Source organism: Dipodomys spectabilis, unplaced genomic scaffold, assembly GCF_019054845.1.
Source record: "Dipodomys spectabilis isolate Male_0828 unplaced genomic scaffold, ASM1905484v1 ptg000207l, whole genome shotgun sequence".
Classification (NCBI taxonomy): Eukaryota; Metazoa; Chordata; class Mammalia; order Rodentia; family Heteromyidae; genus Dipodomys; species Dipodomys spectabilis.
The window spans coordinates 1501750-1513826 of NW_024870884.1; positions in this window are offsets into that span (position 1 = coordinate 1501750).

Here is a 12077-nt window from a genome sequence, read left to right on the forward strand (position 1 = left end):
ACCTTTTCCGCTTGACTCATACATATACTAGATATTACAAATAAGGGAAACCATGGGACCTACGTTTCTTTGGGCCTGGCTTACTTCACTTAATATAATTTTTTCCAAGTTTTTCCATTTCCTAACAAATGGGGCAATGTCATTCTTTCTGATGGAGGCATAGAATTCCATTGTGTATATATACCACATTTTCTTGATCCATTCATCTACTGAGGGGCATCTGGGTTGGTTCCATATCTTAGCTATGGTAAATAATGCTGCAATAAACATAGTTGTGCTGGTAGCTTTAGTGTGGTCTTGTTTGTAAACATTAGGGTAAATGCCCAAAAGTGGGATTGCTGGGTCATAGGGGAGCTCTATGTGAAGTTCATAGTTCTTTTTTAATTCAGAATTTAATTGTTTTATCAATTATGATTATTTTGACTAATATGAATAAGATACTTTTACAAGTAAGTCTTTATTTCCCCCAATAAATAGTTCATCCATATACAAGACTACGTCTACATTATGGCACCTCAAGGAAATATCTGAACAAACAGTTTCTAAAATGCACGAGGAGAATTTGGCCAAAAATCAGTCAAGGCATGACAAGGAAAGCAGTCATCTTCTTCCCTTGAATAGAACAAATGAACTGGATGTTTTTCATTGCAGGAGGAAGAAAGTTGATTGATTTTGATTTTAGACATTTCAAATAAACCTCAGAGGTCATTTTTCACAGTTAAACTACTTTTAGAGCATTAGATTAATTACATTTTGAGTTTGATATATACTGTAATTTGTATTTTTCTCAGGAACTTTTAGGTATAATTAGGTTTAAAAAAACTGTCTACTATTTAGATAACTTTTAAAGAATAATAGAAATTCAAACAGTTACCATGTTTAAATTGTCATGAGCATTAGAGAACAGTTTAGTCACAGACATTTTCTGGTACCAATGGAGAAAAATTTACCAAGTGACGTTGATGAACATAAAAAAAAGGTTTTAGTTTTGTGTTAAAAGTTGAACTAGAAATAGTTTTAAAATACATTAAAATAATAATCACATAAGAATGTAATAAAATTGTTATCTTTTAGAAATAATTTAGAATCGCAGACACAACCGGATTATATAAGATATTTGCACTAATGCATTCAAATAAAATGGATTCCTCTTTACTTGTGGAATGAATCTTATTTTCCAAATAGTTAAATACTATAAATTAATATTATGCATGAATATAAGTAAACCTTAAATAGGAATACAAGAAATATGTATGAACTTAGGAATACAAGAAATATGTATGAACTCTTGCCTTTTAAAAAGAAAACAGTTACCTGCTAAGGCAATTTTACACATTTGGTTATGAGCTAAAACTCCAATACTTTATTAAACCTTCAACATTCTCTACAAATTGTCATATAACTCGTGATCACAAGATTTTATTCCTGTCAATAGCAAATGTAGCTGAAAGAGAACAGGTAAGTTTTGCTATGCTAGCAGTTAGAAAACTACCTCTATCTTAATATGCCATAAAATTTTATTTAAACGACATTGAGAAGGAACAAATATGGAATCCCGTAATGTCATTTTTACATGCACTGTTTCAGAGAATATCTTTTCTTGAAAATATGTGTTCTTACATTTTATAGGCAATACTTAACTTTCTAATGTGAAATCCACTTCTTACTGTCACTCCATGAATAATTCCAGTATGGAAAGTTATCTCAGTAAATCTCTCTTACATCACAAGTAAGGAGAACTTCCATTTGTATCTACTTATTGCAGACAGTAGTTTTCACACAGCATTACTTGCAAAATTCCTAAGGTTCACATTTAACCATACACAGAAAAACAGGCCATAATTTTTCTGTCACTTCTGAAATACTGAAATTCTATCATGACTCAAGAAGCAAATATTGCTAAGTTATTTTAGTTATCTAATATAAATTTAGTGATACTCAAAATTTAGTGGATACTCAAACAATTAAACTGTGACTTTCAAAAAAAATCCTGTGATATGTTGAAAACAAACATGTAATAAATGCAATAGAAATTAAAGACACTGAGGGAGATGTGTCCAATGTTAAAAATAGAAAAGAAATTTACTAACATTTTATTTTAAAAAAACCCAAAAACTTTCTTTCGCCCTGGTGCTGATGCTCATGCCTATAATCCCAGCTACTCAGGAGGCTGAGATCTATGAATTACAGTTAGAAGCCAGCCCTGGCAGGGAAGACTGTGAGATTCTTATCTTCAATAAACTACTCAGAAAAGGCTTAAAGTGCCTCCCTAGCTCTCATGGTAAAGCAGTAGCCTTGAGTACTAGAGGCTCAAGGACAGTGCCCAGATCCCGAGCTCAGGATTGGCAAAACAAAACAAAACAAAACAAACATAAACAACTTTCTTTCTGCTTGGCACTAGTGGCTCACATCTGTAACTACTTAATCAGGAGGCTAAGAGCATTGTGGCTCAAATCCAGCCTGGGAAAGAAAGTCTATGAGACTATCTCCAATTATCCACCTGAAAACCTGAATTGCAGCTGGGACTCAAAGTAGTAGAGTGCTAGGCTTTAGCAAAAAAGATCAGGGACAGTGTCCAGCCCTGAGTTCAAGCCCCATGATGGCAGACAAAACAAACGCAAAACAAAATAACCACCACAAAAACAAAACAAGACCTTTCTTTCTAACTAAAGCATGTTTTTTACTTAGGAAGTTTTTTGAACTTTTCTGCCAGAACTGATCTTCCAGATCTCAACCTCCTGAGCTTCCTCAGGAAGTCTTACCTGTTATAAACTTGTCCTTTCAAAATTAAATGAAATAGCTCCTTAAAAATATTGGACCCATTGCAACAATGAGATGTACAAGTCGTTATGTCGAAAATAAACTTTACAACTTCCGGGGGGTGGGGGGGAGGGGGGGGGGGGAGGGAATGAGGGAGGATGGGAAGGGATGGAAGGGGAAACAAAGGAGGAGGCTACATACAATGCTTGATAAGAAATGTATTCATTATCTTGACCATGTAATTGTAACTCCTCTGTACAGTATTTTCACAATAAAAAAAAAACAAAACTCGATCCTCAGATCTCAGACTGCTGATTAGCTAGGATTACAGATGTGAGCCACGGGTACCTGGATTTTTTTAAACAAATAAAATTATCTCTTTCTATTAAAAAAAATACTGGACAACAAAACTAATAAATTATGATCTCTAGTACAAATTTCATCCCAGAAGTTCCTAGCATGTTTGTTATATGGCAACTTATCAATTCAATCACATAAAGGAAGCACAAGATTCAGAATCAGAGGTTTTTGCCACATACAATGAGGAGTCACAGGCTATGGCTCAGGGACACTGAGTCATACAGAGGTTTAACTACACTCAGAGAGTTTAACTATAGACAGAGAAGTTTAATTACACTCAGGAACAGAGAAGAGACCACTCACAGAAGCACTGAGAACTTGCAAACAAAGAGCTAAAGAAGAAAGAACCGGAAATAAGGGAGGAAGATGGTGGAGATAGAGCTGGGCTAAATGTGAGCTCTCCCCAAGAAACCAGTTTTTGCAGTTCAGAGAATAACTCAGTATGGGCAAATCACACCTAGTGAATCATAATAGTACAAAGATTCTGCCTAGTGAGGAAAAATTCAGGCATCTTGCACCAGAAGACAGATTTGAGCACAAAAGGCTGCCGCAGCCCTCGGCAACTGCTGTGGGACTGGCCAGAGATGGAGGGCGGGCATCTATTCATCCACCTCCAGCATGGACTGGATGATCAGAAGCAGACTGGCTATTGTCAGGCACCTATTGGGATGGGCTAAAATCCCAAGGGAAACTGTGAGTATCCCCAATCCTTCCCACAGAACAGTTCAAGGAAGGCAACCCCCCCACCATGCCACTGGAGAAGAACGTCATATTTGATACTGGCATAGCTCCACCTTAACAGCTAGCAGATAACTTAGGACACAAAAGCAACAGGTGGCACCATTTTTGTCCAGGGCAAGGATTTGGACCTGTGAGAGTCGGCTCCACCCAGGGGAAGGCTGCCCCGCCCAGGAGGAGATAACTCTTCACAGGGCCAGGGAGGACCAACCTTCACTTCCTGCTGAGGCCAGACAGGCAACCAAAACCCACTGTAGGCAACAAAGGAATTCTATCCATACCTCAGCAGCCAAACTGGCATCACAGCCTGCTGCTGCAGGAATCTCACTAAAATTCATTAAAAATAAGTAAGAACTGGACAGGCTCCAAAAGCCAAGAGAGGATCCAGGTTAGAGGCCCAAAGGGGGCTCCCCACTTTGGGAAAGACCACTGAGGATAGGCCCAAACCCCAACCACACCCAAGCTCAGTCCCAGCAGCAACAAACTATAGACTCCAGCCACCTCCTTTGGGCAGCACAAAGAAAAAAAAAAAAAGAGCAGATTGTGCTTTTCCTTCTGGGAAGAAGGTCACAAAGTCCCCAAGCCTGTGAAGCAAATCTTTTTTTCCGAGCACCCAAACAAGCTGATTTGAGAAACCAACCAAGCAACAGGGAAAACCAACCTTTAAAAGCAAATAAAATACACCATCAAGGGACTAGAAAGTGACTTAGGGGAGACATAAGAGGTCCCCTCCCCGAATAAATAGAAGATATTTTGATTTATCTTTCCTATTCCCCCAATTATATATATATATATATATATATTTTCCTTATTCTTTTTAAGTTCTTTAATTTTCTTTTGCTCCTTCTCTTCTTTTTATTTTTTGCAACTAGTTTAACTCTCTGCTACCTTTTTTTCCCTGTCAGGTTTTTTATGGGTTTTTGTTTTTAGGGTTTTTTTCTTGTTGTTTTTTTTTTTTCAACAATCTTTTTGTTTTCCTTCCTCACTGTTGTTCTCTTCACAACTGGATGCACAGTCCATGGTAACCACAAGGCTTTCTCCCTAACTATGTATAGACCTAAATCAGAGTATAAATTGATCACCCAATTCCCTACTGCACAATATTAGTGTTCCTAATTTTAGTATTATTACTTCATATGTGCATAATTGTTCTAATTTTTTATTTTATGTATATTTTTCCTTCTTTTTTGTTTGTTTTGTTAGTTTTAATTTTCCTTCTTTCTTACTTAGAAGTTAGGTCATAACTTTCCTCCCTCTGTACCTTTCCTTTGCTATATCCCTCTAATCTGATTTTTCTTCTCCTATATTTCATTGTATATTTTCATCTTTCCTCTAACTACACCTCAACCTACACCTCAACCTATTTACAATTATTTTTACTCCTTCATTCCCTCTTCAACTTCTTTATTCTGTTGATCCTCAAGTGTGAAAGACTGATTTAGACTATAACGGTGGTCAGTGAGACAGTGCCTAAGTGGCTCAGGGTTTTATCCCTTCTGCTCAAACCATTCTAAACCTCATAAAATAGTTACTCACTGATTACAACTGTTTATAATCACCACTACTGAAGCATAATACCCCTCTTCCGACAAAGACAAGCAGAGATAAATAAGGGAACACCTATCTATGATTAGGAACCTCTAAAGTCAGTGCAAAGATAGTGCCCAGGTGTGGATTTTGTCTTAACCTGTCTTCAGCGTTGGTATTGGGCCTACTTATGTATCTAACAGAGGAGAGATAGAGTGAAACACCTATTTGGATTGTGTACCTCCAAAGTCTGCACAACCTCAGTGCTCTGAGTTTGTGCTTAGCTTAAAATTGTGTCTGCTGAGAGACTAGATATACTTTCATCTCCAAAAAAGGAGAGATAGAGTGAAAACACCTATCTTTGAGTGAGAACCTCCAAAGTCTTATAACTGCAGGGCTGTAGATCAGGCTCACCATAAATTTGTGTTCTGGTGGGGAATTGGAGATATTTTCAATTCCAAAAGGGAGAAATAGATTAAAAATACCCATTCTGAGTGGGAACCTCCAATTCCTGTATAAATACTAGGATCTGGGTGGGGGATTGTCTTAGAATTGTGATTTAATGTGTAATTGATATACTCTCACTCCCCCAAAAGGTGAGATACTGTGAAAACTACCAATTTTATTGTAACCCTCAGAGTCTGTGCTACTACCATGCTCTGGGTAAGTGCTAGTCTTAGATGGGTGTTCTGGTGTGTAGTAGGAAATATCACTCCCAAAAATGGTGAGACAGAGTGAAAATACCCAATGTTGGTTTTAAACTCCTAAAATCTATGAAACTACGTGGCTCTGAATAGGTGCTTGTCTTAGCATTGTTTTCTGGCATGTAATTGGATATAAACTCACTCCCCAAAAAAGGTGAGATAAAGTGAAAACTCCAATCGTTAATTGTAAATCCCCCAAACCTGTGCAACCACACGGCTCTGGGTTGGTAATTGGGTTCTAGTGAGGAATTGGATTTGCTTTCATTCCCACTGGAAAGAATGAGCTGCAGAAATATAAGAAAAACGGCCAGTCAAGAATTTCAACTCCCATCCAGGACAAACAGGCAACAGAGAATTTAATAAAAAATCCAGAGGATAAGTCTCAAAATGCTTTACAAACACTGCTGGTAAACATGATGAATGAAAAAATTGAAAGCCTACATAAGGCTATGCATGAGTGTGATGAGGCAAACCAAAGATTAAGAGAAGAACTCATGGAATCTACAACCAGAAAGCTAAATGAATTCCAACAAAAGGAAAGGGAGCCAAGTGAAAGTATAGCCACTCAACTAACAGACTTGAGAGTGGACACAGAAAACCAAATGAAGGAGGCAAAGAAATCTATACACGATCTAAAACAAAAATTCAACAAAGAAATTGGAGCCATTAAAACTGAACAGTTAGAAGGAAAGGAAATAAAAAACAAAGTAGAAAGTCTGGACAATAGGCTAGACCATGCAGAAGACCATATCTCTGGGATAGAAGCCTAGACATTATAGAGAAAGAACAGACAAGTATTCAAAACAAATCCAAAAAATATGATAGATCTGTTCATCATAGAGAAGACACCATCAGAAGCCCTGATTTAAAGCTAATGAGTGTAGAAGAGAGCCTAGAAACAGAATCCAGAGGTCTAGGAAATTTATTTAACACAATCCTAGCAGAGAACTTCCCAAACATGCAAAACGATAGGCATCTTTAGATACAAGAATCCTTTAGAAGCCCAAGTAGACCAGACCAGAACAGGATATCCCATTACCACATTGTAATCCACACAGGATCAATAGAAACCAAGGAAAAGATGCTCAAAGCTGTCAGGGAGAAATGATCAATCACCTATAAAAGAAAACCAATCAGGATAACTACAGATTTCTCAGCCAAGACCATGCAAGCAAGAAGAGCTTGGAATGAAGTATGCCAAAAATTCTGTACCCAGCTAAACTCTCCATAACTATGGGAAAAGAAAAAACCTTCCATAGCGAAGAAAAACGGAAACAATATGTCTCCACCAAACCAGCACTACAAAAAATACTTAAAGATATGTTATACACAGAAAACCAAGTAGAAGAGGATGAAGGCAGAGAAACACCCCCCAAACAAAGAATCAGATAAACATAGGCAGAACCAAGGTGACACAGCCTCTATGAAGGTGGATAACATGACAGGTAGGAACTACCAAACAACTCCCAATCCTAATCCTCAATATTAATGGACTTAATTCTCCAATCAAAGGACATACTCTCTAGTTCCATCAAAACACAGGATCTGTCTATCAAGTGTCTTCATAAGACTCACCTTCTGTACAAAAACAAACATAGTCTGAAAGTGAAAGGCTGAAATAAAATCTAGGAAGCAAATGATTGGAGTAGCAATCCTAATATCAGATAAAATAGACTTCAATTTAAAATTAGTAAGAATAAAGATGGACACTACATTCCAATAAAAAGATCTCTTCTACAGGGGATACAACAGTTCTAAATATCTATTCAACAAATACCAGAGCACCCATATTTATCCACGAAACACTACTTTCCCTAAAATCACTCATAGATCCAAAGACATTCATTGTCAGTAACTTTAACATACCACTTTCCCCACTGGATAGATAAACTTAGCAAAAACACAACAGAGAAGCAGCAGATAAAAACAACTGCATAGACCAACTAGACTTAACAGACATCTACAGAATATTTCACCCCGCACAATCAGAATACTCAGCAGCACATGGAACATTCTCCAAATTAGCCCACATTTTAGGCCACAAAGCAAATCTATTGAAATACAGAACCATTGAAATTGTGCCCTGAATTCTCTCAGAGCACAAGGATATAAAATTAGAATTCAAAACCAAATGTGACCAAAGAAAATCCTTTAACACATGGAGGCTGAACAACACACTCTGAACCACCAGTGGATCATGGAAGAGGTCATAAAGGAAATTCAAATGTTCATGAAATTTAACAATAATGAGCATACAAATTGCCAGCTCCTCTGGGAAACAGCAAAGACAGTACTCAGAGGAAAATTCATAGTTCTGAGTTCTTACATCAACAAATTGGAGAAATCTCAAACCAACAACTAAGCATGCACCTGAAGCTCCTTGAAAAAGAGCAAAAAGCCAAACCCGAATCCAGTATATGGAAACAAATAAAATTAAATCAGGATTAAATGAAGTACAGTCCAAAAGAACCATAGAAAGAATCAACAAAGCAAACAGTTGGTTCTTCAAAAAATTTAACAAGATTGACAGACCCTTAGCAAATCTTACCAGAAAAAGAAGAGAATACACCCAAATAAACTCAGAGATAAGAATGGAAACATCACGACAGAAACAACCAAGATTCAGAACATTATAAGGGAATACTTCTCAAACCTTTATGCTAATAAGTTTGAGAATCTGGATGAAATTGAATAATTTCCAAATATTGATATGCTCAAACTAAAGGTAGATGATTTAAATCAACTTAACAGACCCATATCAAGCACTGAAATAGAAACAGCAATAAGGGACCTCCCATCAAAGAAAACCCAGGACCAGATGGATTCACTGCTGAAATCTACAAGGCCTTCAAAGCAGAAGCAACACCAATACTCCTAAACTCGTCAATGAAATTGAAAATGAAACTTCACTACCAAACTCCTTCTATGAAGCTATCATAACCCTCATCCCAAAGCCAGACAGGGGCTCATCAAAGAAAGAGAACTATAGACCCATTTCTTTGATGAACACCTATGCAAAACTTCTCAACAAAATTTTGGCCAATCGATTTCAACAAGTCACCAAAAAAATCATACACCATGTTCAAAGGGAATTCATTCCAGGATGCAAACCTGGTTCAATACACAAATCAATTAATGTAATACATCATATCAACAAGAGCAAGGATAAGAACCAAATGATTTTCTCAACAGACTCAGTAAAAGCATTTGACAAGTTCCAACACCCCTTTAGGATGAAAACTCGGGAGAAGCTTGGAATCCAGGGAACATTTCTCAATACAATAAAGGCAAAAACTACAGCCACCATTATATTTAATGGTGAAAAGCTGAAGCCATTTCCTTTAAACTCAGGAACAAGACAAGTATGTATACTCTCTCCATTCCTCTTCAGTTTAGTATTAGAATGCCTAACTACAGCAATAAGACAAGATGCAAACATAAAGGGGATCCAAATAAGGAAAGATGAAGTAAAACTCTCCCTCTTTGCGAATGACATGATCTTGTATTGAAAGCACCTCATGGACTCGACTCTCAAGTTACTTGAGCTGATTCAAAACTTTGGCAAAGTAGCAGGGTATAAAATTAACCCTCAAAAATCAGTGGCTTTTCTGTATGCCAATAATGAGAAGAGCACATCTGAAATCAGGAAATCAACTACTTTTGTAATAGCCTCTCCAAAACTAAAATATCTAGGAATTAACAACTAAAGAAATGAATGACCTTTATGATGAAAACTTGAAAAAACTGAAAAAGGAAATTAAATCAGGACTAAGGAAATGGGAAAAAATAAACCTCCCTTGTTCCTGGATAGAGAGGATTAACATAATGAAAATGACAATACTGCCAAAGGCTATCTAAATTCAGTGCTATACCATCAATATCCCTACCTCATTCTTGAATGAAATAGAAGAAGCAATCCAAAAATTCATATGGAACAATAAAAGGCCCTAAATAACAAAAATAATCCTTAGCAGAAAAAACTCTATTGGAAGAATAACAATACCAGAGTTCAAACTCTACTACAAGGCCATAGTAATCAAAAGACCTTGGTACTGGAACACGAACAGGTCTGAAGACCAATGGAATAGAACTGAAGACCCAGAAATGAACCCACAGACATATAACCACCTAATTCTCGATAAGGGAGACAAAAAATAGAATGGAAGAAGGACAACTTCTTCAGTAAATGGTGCTGGCAAAATTGGTTAAACACCTGTAGAAAACAAACTAAAACTAGATCCTTACATATCACCCTGAACCAGAATCAATTCCAAATCGATCAAAGATCTCCAAATAAAAGCAAACACCCTAAAAACCTTACCAGAAGGAATAGGAGAAACTCTAGGTCTCCTGGCACAGGCCGAAATTTTCTTAATAAAGACACAGAAACACAACACATCAAAGAAAAGTTAAACAAATGTGACTGCATGAAACTTCAGAGCTTCTGCACGGCAAAGAACATAGCTAGAAAGGTTAATAGAGAGCCCATGGATATAGAGAAGATCTTCATTAGCCATACAATGGACAAGAGTCTCATATCTAAAATATACTTAGAACTCAGAAAATTAAATCCTCCAAAAACAAATCCTCAAAGAAACAATCGCCTAATTAGTAAGTGGACTAAAGACTTAAGAGTGACTTCTCTGAATAGGAAATAAGAATGGCCAATAGACACATGAAGAAATGTCCAACTTCTCTAGTCATAAAAGAAATGCAAATCAAAACAACATTGAGATTCCACCTTACCCCAGTTAGAATGGCTATAATCAAGAACTCTAATACCAACAGATGCTGGAGGGGATGTGGCCAAAGGGAACTCAACTGCATTTTTGGTGGGAGTGTAAACTTGTTCAACCACTCTGGGAAGCAGTTATGGAGGGTCCTCAAAAGACTACACATAGAGTTCCCTTATGACCCAGCAATCCCACTCTTGGGCATTTATCCAAATGATCACAAACGTGGCCATAGTAAAGCTACCAGCACAACTATGTTTATTGCAGCATTATTCACCATAGCTAAGAAATGGAACTTAGATTACCCCTCAAAAGATGAATGGATCAAGAAAATGTGATATATATATATAATATATATATATATATATGAATTATATGCCTCCATCAGAAAGAATGACACTGCCCCATTTGTTAGGAAATGGAAAGAGTTGGAAAATTTTATATGAAGTGTAGTAAGCCAGACCCAAAAAACCTAGGTCTCATGGTTTTCCTTATTTGCAATAACTAGTACATGTCTAGGACAAATAGAAATATTCGAAATCTATGTACATATGACCATATAAGATGATGTTATGCTAAATGAACCCCAAGATAGGGACACAGACTTCTAATTTTTGTTGTTGTTGTTTTAATGTACTTTCAATGTACTATGTGATTTTTTGTTTCTTTTTAATAACTTTTTTGTGAGAATACTGTACAGAGGAGGGGTTACAGTTACATGAACAAGGCAATGAGTACAATTCTTATTAAGCATTGTTGTCTCCTCCTTTGTTTTTCCTCTACCATCCTTTTCCTCCCATCTCCACCACTACACTCTCCCCCCCCCCACCTTCTAAATTATTTTTCAACATACCTTCTTGTACATCTCATTGTTGCAATGGATAAACCTGTATCCCTGTTTAAACAATTTGTTTTTTCCCTTCCCCTCCCCAAATTATACCAACATCAAATAGAGTGAAAACAGGGGTTATACCATGGGGGAGGGACATACAAAGCAACAAAAATCACGTGGTACCTTATAAATACGTTAGAAGCAATAGCAAGAAAGAAAAATCCACTTGTGTCCTTATCTTGGGGTTAATTTCATTTAACATCATCTAATCTGAGCTTTTCTGCTTGTCACAGACACATATTAGTTATTGCAAATAAGGGAAACCATGGGACCCATGTTTCTTTGGGCCTGGCTTACTTCACTTAATAGATTTTTTTCCAAGTCTTTCCATTTCCTAACAAATGGGCAATGTCATTCATTCTG